A 17,094-nucleotide genomic window follows, 5' to 3' on the forward strand; every position below is an offset into this window, starting at 1 on the left:
GAGGTATATTTCCCTGCCCCATTGAGGTTGGGCTTGGACATATGTAATGCTTTGGCCAATGGAATTGTAGCAGATGTTAATGAGAGCAAAAGTTAAATGTGTTTGCCCAGTTTGTCTCTGGGAGCTGCTGGTCCCTGAATGAAACATGTGGGCAGGCAGATCTCAGCCTTGAAGCAGAGCCACCCTACAGACCTGGAAGGGGCGAAATACATGCTTGTTACTATCAGCCTCTGAGATTTTTGTGGTTAATCACTTAGTCCCCGGTGCCTGCCATGGTGCTTGAAACACAAGCTGCTTAGTCAAGAATTTTAGTGCTGAATGAGTTAAAACATTAAACTGTTATGTTGTTTAACAGTTTGTGGCATTTGGATCTCTCACGTTGCCGACTTGGCCCTCTTCCAAGTGTAATTTGCTTTCTTTCATTTAAATAAAAACAAAAATGGCAGAGCATGGTGGCTCACACCTGTAATCTCAGCACTCTGGGAGGCCGAGGTGGGCAGATCACTTAGGCCAGGAGTTAGAGACCAGCCTGGCCAACATGACAAAACCCCGCCTATACTAAAAAAAAAAAAAATACAAAAATTAGCCAGGCATGGTGGCGGACCCCTGTAATCCCGGCTGCTTGGGAGGCTGAGGCACTAGAATCACTCCAACCCGGGAGGTAGAGGTTGCAGTGAGCAGAGATCGTGCCACTGCACTCCAGCCTGGTCGACAGAATGAGTCTCAGTCTCAAAAAAATAAATAAATCAAACAAAAAACAAACAAAAAATAATTTGCATTGTATACTCCCACTTGTCACCTGCTTCACGTCATGTCAGGCCAGTGCCCATCTTTATATATCTATATAAACATAGATATATAAAGACATATATATATGTGTCTGTTTTCATATACTTGTTGACATTTGCGTATATATATATATGGGGTAGACATGCAATTATGTTATGTGAGAAGTGGTCAAGTCAGGGCTTTTAGGGTATCTGTCATCCAAATAATATACATTGTACCCATTAAGTAATTTCTCATCATCTACCCCCTAACAGCCCCTTATCCTTCCGTGTCTCCAGTATCTATCATTCTACTCTTTATGTCCATGTGTACACTTTTTTTTAGCACTCACTCAGGAATGAGAACATGCAATGTCTATTTTTCTTTTCTTTCTTTCTTTCTTTTTTTTTTTTTTTTGAGACAAAGTCTCACTCTGTGACCCAGACTGGAGTGCAGTGGCACGATCTTGGCTCACTGAAACATCCATCTCCAGGGTTCAAGCGAATCTCATGCCTCAGCCTCCCAAGTAGCTGGGATTACAAGTGCATGCCACCACACCCAACTAATTTTTATATTTTTAGTAGAGACGGGGTTTCACCATGTTGGCCAGGCTGGTGTCGAACTCCTGACCTCAGGTGATCTGCCCTCCTTGGCCTCCTAAAGTGCTGGGATTACAGGCGTAAGCTACTGTGCCCGGCCCACAAATATTTTCTTTCATTGTGTGTGTTGTCTGTTCATTATCTTATTTCTTTTGCTGTACAGAAGCTTTTTGGTTTAAGTCCTGTTTGTCTAGTTTTGTTTTTGTTGTCTGTGCTTCTGAGATCTTAGGCATACCGTGCCCATCTTCATCTCAGCAAGCCACCCTGACTGCTTTTGCAGTTTCTTTAACAATTGTACCATTTTCCTACCTCTAGGCCTTTGCACTTGCTGTTCCCCCTGCCAGAATGCCCTTCCTCACCTGCTTCACTTGGCAAACTCCTACACATTCTCCAGTTATCAGCTTCCTTGTAGAGGACATCTGATTCCCCCAAACACCATAGGTCCTCCTGTTTCTCAGTCATTTTTGCACACTATTTCTTTTCATAGTAGTACTTATCTTAACCATATAAATCAAATTTATATGGTTTGGATGTATATTCCTTTTATGTCTCATGTTGAAATATGATTCCCGGGGCTGGGAGCAGTGGCTCACGCCTGTAATCACAGCACTTTGGGAGGCTAAGGTGGGCAAATCACTTAAGGTCAGGAATTCGAGACCAGCCTTGGCAAAATGGTGACACCCTGTATCTACTAAAAGTACAAAAATTAGCTGGGCTTGGTGGCAGTTGCCTGTAATCCCAGCTACTCGGAAGGCTGAGGCACGAGAATCACTTGAACCTGGGAGACAGAGGTTGCAGTGAGCTGAGATTGCGCCACTGCACTCCAGCTTGGGCAACAGAGTGACACTCCGTCTCAAAAAAACCATCAAAAACCGCTGGGTGTGGTGGCTTTATGCCTGTAATCACAGGACTTTGGGAGACTGAAGTGGGTGGATCACCTGAGGTCAGGAGTTCGAGAACAGCCTGACCGATATGGTGAAACCTCGTCTCTACTAAAAATACAAAAATTAGCCAGGCGTGGTGGCATGTGCCTGTAGTTCCAGCTACTCAAGAGGCTGAGACGGGAGAATTGCTTGAACCCAGAAGGTGGAGGTTGCAGTGAGCCAAGATCGCACCACGGCAATTCAGCCTGGGTAACAGAGCAAGACTCCGTCTCAAACAAAACGAAAACAACAACAAAAAGAGATATGAAAAATATTATTCCCAGTGTTGGAGGTGGGGCCTGATGGGAGATGATTGGATCATGGGGAAGATGCCTTGTGAATGCTTTAGCACCCTTGGTGATAACTGAGTTCTCACTCAGTTTATACTGTTTATAACCAGTTTATACAGTTTATAACCAGTTTATATCTGGTTGTTTAAAAGTCTAGGACCTCTCTCCACCTCTTTCTCTCTTGCCATTCAATACACTGCTCCCCTTCACCTTCCACCATGATTGTAACCTTCCTGAAGCTCTCACCAGAAGCAGATGTTAATACCACACTTCCTGTACAGCCTGCAGAACTGTGAGCCAAAATAAACACTCTCTCTTTATAAATTACTCAGCCTTGGCCAGACGCGGTGGCTCATACCTATAGCCCCAGAACTTTCGGGAAGCCAAAGCTGGCAAATCGCTTGAGCCAACGAGTTCAAGACCAGCCCAGGCAACATGGTGAAACCTATTTCTATAAAAAGAAAAAAAGTAGAAATTAGCTGGACTTTGTGGTGCATGCCTATAGTCCCAGCTACTCAGGCGGCTGAAGCAGGAGGATTACTTGAACCCAGAAAGCTGAGGCTGCAGTGAGCTGTGATGGACCCACTGCACTCCAGCCTGGGTGACAGAGTGAGACCCTATCTCAAAAACAAAATCAAACAAACAAAATTACCCGGCCTCAGGTACTTCTTTCCCATTCATAAATTCCTCCAACTGTGGTAGTATAAAGTGACTTGAAAGCATATACTTTAGGCTGGGCATAGTGGCTCATGACTGTAATCCCAGCACTTTGGGAGGCCAAGGCAGGTGGATCACTTGAGGTCAGGAGTTAGAGACCAGCCTGGCCAACATGGTGAAACCCCATCTCTACTAAAAGTACAAAAACATTAGTGGGGCAGCTGAGCATGGTGGCTCATGCCTGTAATCCTAGCACTTTGGGAGGATGAGGTGGGTGGGTCACTGGATATCAGGAGTTTGAGACCAGCCTGGCCAACAGGGCGAAACCCCATCTCCACTAAAAATACAAAACTTAGCCAGGCATGGTGGTGTGCACCTGTAATCCCAGATACTCAGGAGGCTGAGGCAGGAGAATTGCTTGAACCTGGGAGGTGGTGGTTGCGGTGAGCCGAGATTGCACCATTGCACTCAGGAGGCTGAGGCACAAGAATCACTTGAACCTGGGAGGCAGAGGTTGCAGTGAGCCGAGATCGCACTACTGCAGTCCAGCCTGGGTGACAGAGTGAGACTCTGTCTCAGAAAAAAAAAAAAAAAGTATATCCTTTAATGTTGAAAGCAGTATGGCAGTTCCTTTAAAAATTAAACATAGAGGCTGGGTGCGGTGGCTCACGCCTGTAATCCCAGCACTTTGGGAGGCCAAGGCGGGCAGATTACCTGAGGTCAGGAGTTTGAGACCAGCCTGACCAATATGGAGAAATACTATCTCTACTAAAAATACAAAATCAGCTGGGCATGGTGGTGCATGCCTGTAATCCTAGCTACTTGGGAGGCTGGGGCAGGAGAATCGCTTGAACCCGGGAGGTGGTGGTTACGGTGAGCCGAGATTGCACCATTGCACTCCAGCCTGGGCAACAAGAGTGAGACTCTGTCAAAAAAAAAAAAAAAAAAAAAAAAAAGAAAGAAAGAAAAGATCAACTTAATGAAATAAAGCTGAAGACAAGATTAGAGAAAAAAGAATGAAAAGGAACAAAGCCTCCAAGAAATATGGGACTATGTGAAAAGACCAAACCTACAATTGATTGGTGTACCCGAAAGTGATGGAGAGGATGGAACCAAGTTGGAAAACACACTTCAGGATATTATCCAGGACAACTTCCCCAACCTAGCAAGACAGGTCAACATTCAAATTCAGGAAATACAAAGAACACCACAAAGATACTCCTTGAGAAGAGTAACCCAAAGACACGTAATCATCAGATTCACCAAGGTTGAAAAGAAGGAAAAAATGTTAAGCACAGCCAGAGAGAAAGGTCAGGTTCCCTACAAAGGGAAGCCCATCAGACTAACAGCGGATCTCTCTGCAGAAACTCTATAAGCCAGAAGAGAGTGGGGACCAATATTCAACATTCTTTTTTTTTTTTTTGAGACGGAGTCTCGCTCTGTCGCCCAGGCTGGAGTGCAGTGGCGCGATCTCGGCTCACTGCAAGCTCCGCCTCCCGGGTTCACGCCATTCTCCTGCCTCAGCCTCCCGAGTAGCTGGGACTACAGGCGCCCACAACCGCGCCCGGCTAATTTTTTGTATTTTTAGTAGAGATGGGGTTTCACCGTGGTCTCGATCTCCTGACCTTGTGATCCGCCCGCCTTGGCCTCCCAAAGTGCTGGGATTACAGGCGTGAGCCACCGCGCCCGGCCTATTCAACATTCTTAATGAAAAGAATTTTCGGCCGGGCGCGGTGGCTCAAGCCTGTAATCCCAGCACTTTGGGAGGCCGAGACGGGCGGATCACGAGGTCAGGAGATCGAGACCATCCTGGCTAACACGGTGAAACCCCGTCTCTACTAAAAACTGCAAAAAACTAGCCGGGCGAGGTGGCGGGCGCCTGTAGTCCCAGCTACTCGGGAGGCTGAGGCAGGAGAATGGCGTAAACCCGGGAGGCGGAGCTTGCAGTGAGCTGAGATCCGGCCACTGCACTCCAGCCTGGGCGGCAGAGCGAGACTCCGTCTCAAAAAAAAAAAAAAAAAAAAAAAAAAAAAGAAAAGAATTTTCAACCCAGAATTTCATATCCAGCTAAACTAAGCTTCAGAAGCGAAGGAGAAATAAAATCCTTTACAGACAAGCAAATGCTGAAGGATTTTATCACCACCAGGCCTGCCTTACAGGAGCTCCTGAAGGAAGCACTAAATATGGAAAGGAAAAACTGGTACCAGTCACTGCAAAAACATACCAAAATATAAAGCCCAACGACATTATGAAGACACTGTATCAACTAACATGCAAAATAACCAGCTAGCTTAATGACGATAGGATCAAATTCACGCATAACAATATTAACCTTAAATCTAAATGGGCTAAATGCTACAATTAAAAGACGCTGACTGGGCCAGGCATGGTGACTCACGCCTGTAATCCCAATACTTTGGGAGGCCAAGGCAGGCAGATCACGAGGTCAGGAGATCGAGACCATCCTGGCTAACACGGTGAAACCCCGTCTCTACCAAAAATACAAAAAAATTAGCCGGGTGCGGTGGCGGGCGCCTGCAGTCCCAGCTACTCGGAAGGCTGAGGCAGAAGAATGGTGTGAACCTGGGAGGCGGAGCTTGCAGTGAGCCGAGATTGCGCCTCTGCACTCCTGCCTGGGTGACAGAGCAAGACTCCATCTCAAAAAAAAAAAAAGACACAGACTGGGCTGGGTGCGGTGGCTTACACCTGTAATCCCAGCACTTTGGGAGGCCAAAGTGGGTGGTTCACAAGGTCAGGAGTTCGAGACAACCCTGGCCAACATAGTGAAACCCCATCTCTACAAAGAAAATAGCCGGGTATGGTGGTTCGTGCCTGTAATCCCAGCTACTCAGGAGGCTGAGGCAGGAGAATTGCTTGAACCTGGGAGGCGGAGGTTGTAGTGAGCCAAGATTGTGCCACTGCACTCCAGCCTGGGGAACAGAGCCAGACTCCATCTCGGGGAGGCGGGGGGTGGGGGTAAAAAGACAAAAAAGACACAGACTGGCAAACTGGATTTTCAAAACCCAGCCTGTTTTTCAAAAAAACCAATGAATCCAGGCTGGCATCGTGGCTCACGCCTGTAATCCCAACACTTTGGGAGGCCGAGGTGGGCAGATCATGAGGTCAAGAGATCAAGACCATCCTGGCCAACATGGTGAAACCCCATCTCTACTAAAAATACAAAAATTAGGTGGGCATGGTGGCATGCACTTGTAGTCCCAGCTACTTGGGAGGCTGAGGCAGGAGAATCGCTTGGAGGCAGGAAAATTGCTTGAACCCAGGAGGTGGAGGTTGCAGTGAGTTGAGATTGCGCCACTGCACTTCAGCCTAGTGACAGAGTGAGACTTCATCTCAAAAACAACAACAACAACAACAACAACAAAAAATCCAATGAATCCAGGAGCTAGTTTTGTGAAAAGATTAACAAAATAGATAGACCGCTAGCCAGGCTAATGAAGAAAAGTGGCTGACGCCTGTAATCCCAACACTTTGGGAGGCCGAGGCAGGTGGATCACCTGAGGTCAGGAGTTCAAGACCAGTCTGGCCAAAATGGTGAAACCTCATCTCTACTAAAAATACAGAAATTAGCTGGGCATGGTGGCAGGCACCTGTAATCCTAGCTACTTGGGAGGCTGAGACAGGAGAATTGCTTGAACCCGGGAGGCGGAGGTTGCAGTGAGCTGAGATTGTGCCATTGCATTCCAGCCTGGGTGACAAGAGTGAAACTCCATATCAAAAAAAAAAAAAAAAAAAAAGATAAAGGGGATATCACCACCACTGACCCTACAGAAATATAAGCTACCATCAGAGAATACTATATATACTTCAATGCAAATAAACTAGAAAATCTAGAAGAAATGGATAAATTCCTGGACACATACACCCTCCCAAGACTAAACCAGAGTAAGTTGAATCCCTGAATAGACCAATAACAAGTTCTGAAATTGAGGCAGTAATTAATAGCTTACCTACCAAAAAAAGCCCCGGACTAGACAGATTCACAGCCAAATTCTACCAGAGGTACAAAGAGGAGCTGGTACCATTCCTTCTGAAACTATTCCAAACAATAGAAAAAGAAGGACTCCTCCCTAACTCATTTTATAAGGTTAGCTTCATCCTAATACTGAAACCTGGCAGAGACACAACAAAAAAAGAAAATTTCAGGCCAATATCCCTGATGAACATCAGTGTGAAAATCCTCAATAAAATACTGGCAAACCAAATCCAGCAGCACATCAAAAAGCTTATCGACCACGATCAAGTTGGCTTCATCCCTGGGATGCAAGGCTGGTTCAACATACACAAATCAATAAACGCAATCCATCACATAAACAGAACCAATGACAAAAGCCAGAAAATTATCTCAATAGATGCAGAAAGGCCTTCAATAAAATTCTACACCCTTTGATGCTAAAAACACTCAATAAACTGGGTGTTGACGGAGCATATCTCAAAATAATAAGAGCTATTTATGACAAACCTATAGCCAATATCATACTGAATGAGCAAAAGCTGGGAGCATTCTCTTTGAAAACCAGCACAAGACAAGGATGCCCTCTCTCACCACTCCTATTCAACATAGTATTGGAAGCTCTGGCCAGGGCAATCAGGCAAGATAAAGAAATAAAGCGTATTCAAATAGGAAGAGAGGAAGTCAAATTGTCTCTGTTTGCAGATGACAAGATTGTATATTTAGAAAACCCCATCGTCTCAGCCCCAAAACTCCTTCAGCTGATAAGCAACTTCAGCAAAGTCTCACAATACAAAATCAATGTGCAAAAATCACAAGCATTCCTATACACCAATAATAGAGAGTTAAATCATGAGTGAACTCCTATTCACAATTGCTACAAAGAGAATAAAATACCTAGGAATACAACTTACAAGGGATGTGAAGGACCTCTTTAAGGAGAACTATAAACCACTGCTCAACAAAATAAGAGAGGACACAAACAAATGGAAAAACATTCCATGCTCATGGATAGGAAGAATCAATATCGTGAAAATGGCCATACTGCCCAAGGTAGTTTATAGATTCAATGCTATCCCCATCAAGCTACTATTGACTTTCTTCACAGAATTAGAAAAAAAACTACTTGAAATTTCATATGGAACCAAAAAAGAGCCTGCATAGCCAAGATAATCCTAAGCAAAAAGAACAAAGCTGAAAGCATCATGGTACCTGACTTCAAACTATACTACGAGGCTATAGGAACCAAAACAGCATGGTACTGATACCAAAACAGATACATAGACCAATGGAACAGAATAGAGGCCTCAGTAATAACACCACACATCTACAACCACCTGATCTTTGACAAATCTGACAAAAGCAATGGGGAAAGGGTTCCCTATTTAATAAATGGTGTTGGGAAAACTGGCTGACCAGAAGCAGAAAACTGAAACTGGACCCCTTTCTTACGCCTTATACAAAAATTAACTCAAGATGGATTAAAGACTTAAATGTAAGACCTAAAACCATAAAAACCCCAGAAGAAAACCTCAGCAATACCACTCAGGACATAGGCATGGGCAAAGACTTCATGACTAAAACACCAAAAGCAAGTGCAACAAAAGCCAAAATTGACAAATGGGATCTAATTAAACTAAAGAGCTTCTGCACAGCAAAAGAAACTATCATCAGAGTGAACAGGCAACCTACAGAATGGGAGAAAATTTTTGCAATCTATCCATCTGACAAAGGTTTAATGTCCAGAATCTACAAGGAACTTAAACAAATTTACAAGAAAAAAATAAACAACTCCATCAAAAAGTGAGTGAAGGATATGAAGGGATATGAACAGACACTTCTCAAAAGAAGACATTTATGCAGCCGACAAACTTATGAAAAAAAGCTCATCATCACTCGTCATTAGAGAAATGCATATCAAAACCACAATGAGATATCATCCCATGCCAGTTAGAATGATGATCATTAAAAAATCAGGAAATAACAGATGCTGAAGAGGATGTGGAGAAATAGGAATGCTTTTACACTGTTGGTGGGAGTGTAAATTAGTTCAGCCATTGTGGAAGACAGTGTGGCGATTCCTCAAGGATCTAGAACCAGAAATACCATTTGACCCAGCAATCCCATTACTGGGTATATACCCAAAGGATTATAAATCATTCTACTATAAAGACACATGCGGGTCGGGCGCGGTGGCTCAAGCCTGTAATCCCAGCACTTTGGGAGGCTGAGACGGGTGGATCACGAGGTTAGGAGATCGAGACCATCCTGGCTAACACAGTGAAACCCCGTCTCTACTAAAAAATACAAAAAACTAGCCGGGCGAGATGGTGGACGCCTGTAGTCCCAGCTATTCGGGAGGCTGAGGCAGGAGAATGGCATGAACCCGGGAGGCGGAGCTTACAGTGAGCTGAGATCTGGCCACTGCACTCCAGCCTGGGCAACAGAGCGAGACTCCGTCTCAAAAAAAAAAAAAAAGACACATGCACACGTATGTTTATTGCAGCACTATTCACAATAGCAAGGACTTGGCACCAACCCAGATGCCCTTCAATGATAGACTGGATAAAGAAAATTTGGCACATATACACCATGGAATACTATACAGCCATAAAAACAGAATGAGTTCATGTCCTTTGCAGGGACATGGATGAAGCTGGAAACCATCATTCTCAGCAAACTAACAGGAACAGAAAACCAAACACCACATGTTCTCACTCATAAGTGGGAGTTGAACAATGAGAACACATGGGCACAGGGAAGGGAACATCACACACTGGGGCCTGTCAGGGAGCTGAGGGCAAGGGGAGGAATAGCATTAGGACAAATACCTAATGCATGTGGGGCTTAAAACCTGGAAGACGGGTTGATGGGTGCAGCAAACCGCCATGGCACATGTGTACCTATGTAACAAACCTGCACATTCTGCACATGTTATCCCAGAACTTAAAGTATAATAAAAAATAAAAACATATAAAAAATAAAAATAAAAAAAGAATACCAAATAGGGTGAGAGATATTGTTGCCATCTTTTGAATAATATGATCTACCTCAAGCCCTAAGAATACACAATGTAGGCTGGGTGTGGTGGCGCATGCCTGTAATCCCAGCACTTTGGAAGGCCAAGGCAGGCAGGTCACTTGAGGCCAAGAGTTTGAGACCAGCCTTGCCAACACGGAGAAACCCTATCTCTACTAAAAATACAAAAATTAGCCAGGCTTATCACGAGGTCAAGAGTTCAAGACCAGCCTGGCCAACATAGTAAAATCCCATCTGTACTAAAAGTACAAAAATCAGCTGGGCATGGTGGTGCACACCTGTAGTCCCAGCTACTCGGGAGGCTGAGGCAGGAGAATTCCTTGAACCTGGGAGGCAGAGGTTGTGGTGAGCTGAGATTGCACCACTCCACTCCAGCCTGGGCAACAGAGCGAGACTGCGTCTCAAAAAATATATATATATATTAGCCAGACTTGGTGGCTGGCGCCTGTGATCCCAGCTACTTGGGAGGCTAAGGCAAAAGAATCATTTGAACCTGGGAGGGGGAGGTTGCCGTGAGCTGAGATGGTACCACTTCACTCCAGCCTGGGTAACAGAGTGAGACTCTGTCTCCAAAAGATAAAAATAAATTAAGAATACCTGAAGTTTAATCTACAGGATTTTAAAAGTCAGAAGCAAGTTGACTTCTAAAAACCGGGGCAGGTGCAGTGGTTCATGCCTGTAATTCCAGCACTTTGGGAAGCCGAGATGGGAGGAATGCTTGAGTCCAGAAGTTTGAGACCAGCCTGGGCAACATGGTGAGATCCTGCCTTTACAAAAATAAACAAAAACCCAGAAAGACAAAGAAACAACAACAACAAAAACAAGCTGGGCATGGTGGCAAGCACCTGTAGTCCCAGCTACTCAGGAGGCTAAAGCTGAAGGATCACATGAGCCAGGGCAGTCAAGGATGCAGCGAGCAGCAGTGATGATGCCACTGCACTCCAGCCTGGGCAACAGAGCCGAGATCCTGTCTGAAAAACTAAAAAATAAATAAAAACTGTAAAATTCACTATTTCTGGCACGTCTTGAATTTAACAGACTGAAACTCATAGTTGCTACTACTCTTCATCTTTTTCTTTTTTTTGAGACAGAGTCTTGCTCTATTGCCCAGGCTGGAGTGCAGTGGCATGATCAAGCCTCACTGCAACCTCTGCCTCCTGGGCTCAAGCGGTTCTCCAACCTCAGCCTCCTGAGTAGCTGGGACCACAGGTGCCCAGCTAATTTCTCCTTTTTTTTTTTTGTATAGACAGGATCTCACCATGTTTCCTGGGCTGGTCTTGAACTCCTGGGTTCAAGTGATCTTCCTGTCTTTGCCTCCCAAAGGTCTGGGATTACAGGCATGAGCCACTGTACCCAGTCAATATTAGCTAATATTATTTGATCCTTTAAGACACCATAACAGGCTGGGCACTGCACTTCGGCCTGGGCAACAGAGTGATCTCACTCCATCTCAAAAAAAAAAAAAAAAAAAAAAAAACCAGGCCCGGTAGCTCACACCTGTAATTCCAGCACTTTGGGAGGCCGAGGTGGGTGGATCATGAGGTCAGGAGTTCAAGACCAACCTTACCAAGATGGTGAAATCCCATCTCTACTAAAAATACAACAATTAGCCAGACACGGTGGCAGGTGCCTGTAATCCCACCTACTCAGGAGGCTGAGGCAGGAGAATCACTTGAACCCGGGCAGCAGAGGTTTCAGTGACGTGAGATCGCACCACTGCACTCCAGTCTGGGTGACAGGTTGAGACTCCGTCTCAAAAAAGGCCGGGCACAGTGGCTCAAGCCTGTAATCCCAGCACTTTGGGAGGCCGAGACGGGCGGATCACAAGGTCAGGAGATCGAGACCATCCTGGCTAATCTGGTGAAACCCCGTCTCTACTAAAAAATACAAAAAACTAGCCGGTTGAGGTGGCGGGCGCCTGTAGTCCCAGCTACTCCGGAGGCTGAGGCAGGAGAATGGCGTAAACCCGGGAGGCGGAGCTTGCAGTGAGCTGAGATCCAGCCACTGCACTCCAGCCTGGGCTACAGAGTGAGACCCCGTCTCAAAAAAAAAAAAAAAAAAAAAAAAAAAAAAAAAAAGTCAGGTGTGGTGGCTCATGCCTATAATCCTAGCACTTTGGGAGGCCAAGGCGGGTGGATCACTTGAGGTCAGGAGTTCGAGACCAGCCTGGCCAACATGGTGAAACCCCGTCTCTACTAAAAATACAAAAAAAAACTCCTCCAAAAAAATTAGCCCAGCATGGTGGCGGGCGCCTGTAATCCCAGTTACTTGGGAGGCTGAGGCAGGAGAATCGCTTGAACCCAGGAGGCAGATGTGGCAATGAGCTGAGATCGTGCCATTGCACTCCAGGCTAGCAACAAGAGCAAAACTGTTTGGAAAAAAAAAAAAAAAAAAAAATTAAAGTAGGCTGGGTGCAGTGGCTCACACCTGTAATCCCTGCACTTTGGGAGGCTCAGGCAAGAGGATCGCTTGAGCTCAGGAGTTCAAGACCAGCCTAGGCAACCTAGTGAGACTCTGTCTACTGTAAAAAGTAGAAACAATTAGCCAGCTATGGTGGTTTGTGCCTATAGTCTTAGCTACATGGGAGGCTGAGGCAGGAGGACTGCTTGAGTTTAGGAAGTTGAAGCTGCAGTGAGCTGTGATATCATCACTGCACTCCAACCTGGGCAATAGAGCAAGACCCTGCCTCAAAAAAAAAAAAAAGAAAATTCAAACAGTATATAAGGGTATAGCCTGAAAGTAAAAGTTCTTATTGCTGAGTGTGGTGGTACGCACTTACAGTCCCAGCTACAGGAGAGCTTGATGCAGGCAGATTGCTTAAGCCCAGGAGTTTGAGCCTTTAGTGCACAATGATTGTCCCTATGAATAGCCCCTGCACTCCAGCCTGGCAACACAGTGAGGCCTCTTCTCTTAAAAAAAAAAAGTTTCTAATTTTCAGTTCAATTTTCCATATGTAATTTCTGTAAAAGTTTTTTTGTGTGTGTGTTCTTCTGGAAATTAGTGCACATATAAGTCTCTACATACACTTAAAAAATAGGCTTTAAATTTTGAGCAGTTTCACGTTTATAGAAAAATCGAGTGAGAAGTACAGACTTCCTATATACCTCTTTCATAATCCCCCATTTTCCCCTATTGTTAATATATTGCGGGCCGGACGCAGTGGCTCACGCCTGTAATTGTAGTACTTTGAGAGGCCAAGGCGGGTGGATCATGAGGTCAAGAGATTGAGACTATCCTGGGTAACACAGTGAAACCCCGTCTCTACTAAAAATACAAAATATTAGCCAGGCGTGGTGGCAGGCGCCTGTAGTCCCAGCTACTCGGGAGGCTGAGGGAGGAGAATGGCATGAACCCGGGAGGCGGAGCTTGCAGTAAGCAGAGATCGCACCACTGCACTCCAGCCTGGGCAACAGAGTGAGACTGTCTCAAAAAATAAAATAAAATAAGATAAGATAAAATAAAATAAAATAAAATAAAATCTTGCATGAGTATGGTATATATGTTAAAAGTGATGAGCCAATATTGACATATTATTAACCAAAGTCTATAGTTTACATTCAGGTTCACTTTTTTTTGTCGTCGTTTTTGTCATGAGCCACTACACCCGGTCAGGGTTCACTCTTTGTGTTGTACATTCTATGGGTTTTGACAAATGGATAATGACAAATATCCACCATTCTAGCACCACACAGAATAGGTTCCTGGTCCTAGAAATCCCCTGTGGTCCACTCATCCATCTCTCCCTCTCCACCCACCACTATGTGCAACCTTTGATCTCTTTGCTGTCTCCTTAGTCTTGCCTTTTCCACAATGTCATATAGCTGGAATCATAGAGTATATAATATGACACAGTATATGAAAGAAGCCCTTTTCAGATGGGCTTCTTTCCCTTAGCAATATGTATTTAAAGTTCCTCTATGTATGTTGTTGCTTGATAGCTCATTTCTTTTTATCACTAAATTATGTCCCATTGTATGGATGTACCACAAAGTTATCCATTCACTCGTTGAAGGACATCTTAATTGCTCCCAGGTTTTGGTAATTATGAATAAAGCTGCTATAAACAATTATGTACAGGTTTTGTGTAGACATGTTTTCAATTCATGTGTAAATCGTATTCCTTTTTAACTTATGTATTTATGCACACATTTACATAGTTGTAAAACTAAGCTTATATATTTTCTTCTTTTCTTTATTCTCTCTGGGAGCATAGATTCAAGTTGCCATGAATATACCCTCCCACATATACTTTTTAAAAAGTGGTATTTTGGCCAGGCGCGGTGGCTCAAGCCTGTAATCCCAGCACTTTGGGAGGCCGAGACGGGCGGATCACGAGGTCAGGAGATCGAGACCATCCTGGCTAACACGGTGAAACCCCGTCTCTACTAAAAAAATACAAAAAAAACTAGCCGGGGGAGGTGGCGGGCACCTGTAGTCCCAGCTGCTCGGGAGGCTGAGGCAGGAGAATTGCGCGAACCTGGGAGGCGGAGCTTGCAGTGAGCGGAGATCTGGCCACTGCACTCCAGCCTGGGCGACAGAGCGAGACTCCGTCTCAAAAAAAAAAAAAAAAAAAAAAAAAAAAAAGTGGTATTTCACATAATTTTCTGCAATTTGCTTTTTAAAATAACAATAGTCTTTTGTTATAAAAGCAGTACATGTGCTTTTAGAAAGTTAGCTCATCTGGATAAGCAAAAGAAAATAAAGACACTTGCCAGGCATGGTGGCTCACGCCTGTAATCCCAGCACTTTGGGAGGCCGAGGCAGGAGGAACACTTGAGGTCAGGCGTTCCAGACCAGCCTGGCCAGCTTGGTGAAACCCTGTTTCTACTTTAAAAAAAAAAAAAAAAAATTAGCTGGGCACAGTGACAGGTGCCTGTAGTCCCAACTATGCAGGAGGCTGAGGCAGAAGAATCACTTGAATCTGGGAGGCAGAGGTTGAGGTTGCAGTGAGCTGAGATGGCACCACTGCCTGGGCAACAGAGCAAGACTCCGTCTCAAAAAAAACAAAACAAAAAGCAAAAAACACTGGCTTAGAACAACTATTTTATGTGCTTATAATTCTGTGGGTCAGCATTTTGGGTTAGGCTCTGCTGGGTAGTTCTGCTGGTCCTGCCTGGGGTCATTCATGTGACTGCAGGCATCTGGAGGTTTGACTGTGGCTGGCTGGCCTCACTTGCATGGCTGGTGGTTGAAGCTGGCTCTTGGCTGGCTTTCTCTCCATATGGTCTCATCTACCCTCAGGGAGGCTAGCCCTGGCTTCTATGCATGGCTGCAGCAGTGTCCCAGGAGGGAAAGAGAGGCAGCTGCACAAGGCCTAGGCCTGGATGATCCACATCACTTATGCCACATTCTATTGGTCAAAACAAAAGGGGTGGAATCTGATTCCAAACCTCTGAAACAATGCAGAGGCTAATGCAATGATTCTCAAAGTAGGATCTAGGGATTCTTAGGTGTTCCTGAGATCCTCGAAAAGGGACCTGTGAAGTTAAAACGATTTGTCATACTACTGTCCTTTCAACTCCAGTGTAGAATGGAGTTTTCCCAAGGTGTAATATATAATGTGATACTGCAATAGATTGAAGAAGCAGATATGAAAATCTGCCTCCTATGAAGCCAGATGTGAAAGACATTTGCAGAAATGTAAAACCATTGTCCTCATACTTTTTTGCTTTGGAGAATTTTTTATTTTTAGACAGGGTCTTGCTCTGTTGCCCAGGCTGGACTGCAGTGGTACAATCATAGCTCACTGAAGACTCCAACTCCCAGGCTCAAGCCATTCTCCCACCTCAGCCTCCCAAGTAGCCAGAACCACAGGTACATGCCACCAGGCTGGGCTTTTTTGTGTTTTTGAGATGGAGTTTTGCTCTTGTTGCCCAGGCTGGAGTGCACACATTACAGGAGTGAGCCACTGTGCCTGGCCCAAGTTTTTAATAAAAATGTTTATATAAACATAACATGTCATTTTAAAATATTCTAGTAACATTAACAGCTTTTTTTTGAGACAGTCTTGCTCTGTCACCCAGGCTGGAGTGCAGTGGTGTGATGTCAGTTTACCGCAACCTCTGCCTCCCAAGTAGCTGGGATTACAGACACCTGCCACCACGTCGAGCTAAATTTTTTTTTTTTTTGTATTTTTAGTAGAGACGGGGTTTCACCTTGTTGGCCAGGCTGGTCTCAAAATCCTGACCTCAGTTGATCAGCCCTCTTCAGCTTCCCAAAGTGCTGAGACTACAGGTTGAGCCATGGCACCTGGCCTTTTTTCACTTTTTCTGGACAGTGTCACTGTTGCCCAGGATGCCGTGCAGCGGTGAAATCACAGGTCACCACAGCCTGGACTTCCTAGGCTCAAGCGATCCTCCTGGTCCCACCTCCCAAAATGTGGAGGTTACAGGTGGAAGTCAGCACACCCAGCCCATTTTTCACTTTCCCATCGGCAGAAATCCAAGTTTGATAACCCACCTATGAGAAGACGGGTACTCTTGTACATTATCAGAACAAATAAACTGGTCTAACACTTGGGAGAGTGGGAGAAACTGCCAAAATTAAAATGCACAAACCTGGCAGGGTGCGGTGGCTTATGCCTATAATCCCAACACCTTGAGAGGTCTAGGCAGGAGAATAAGCTAAAGACCAAGAGTTGAACTAGCCCAGGCAATAGGAATTGGGGCCGTAATACGTGATAAATGTGCCCATGAACTTCCACTGCACTGGCCTGGGAAACAGAACACGGCCTCATAATTATTGGGGAGGAGTTGTGAATTGAGCACACGAGGGAGAAATGGGAGTTTGTTGTCTGAGTAGTCAGCAGTTATTCTCTTCTCTCATCCATGTAGTTTAGCACTGACTTC

The sequence above is a fragment of the Macaca thibetana genome, chromosome 11 (genome assembly GCF_024542745.1).
Source record: "Macaca thibetana thibetana isolate TM-01 chromosome 11, ASM2454274v1, whole genome shotgun sequence".
Taxonomy (NCBI): Eukaryota; Metazoa; Chordata; class Mammalia; order Primates; family Cercopithecidae; genus Macaca; species Macaca thibetana.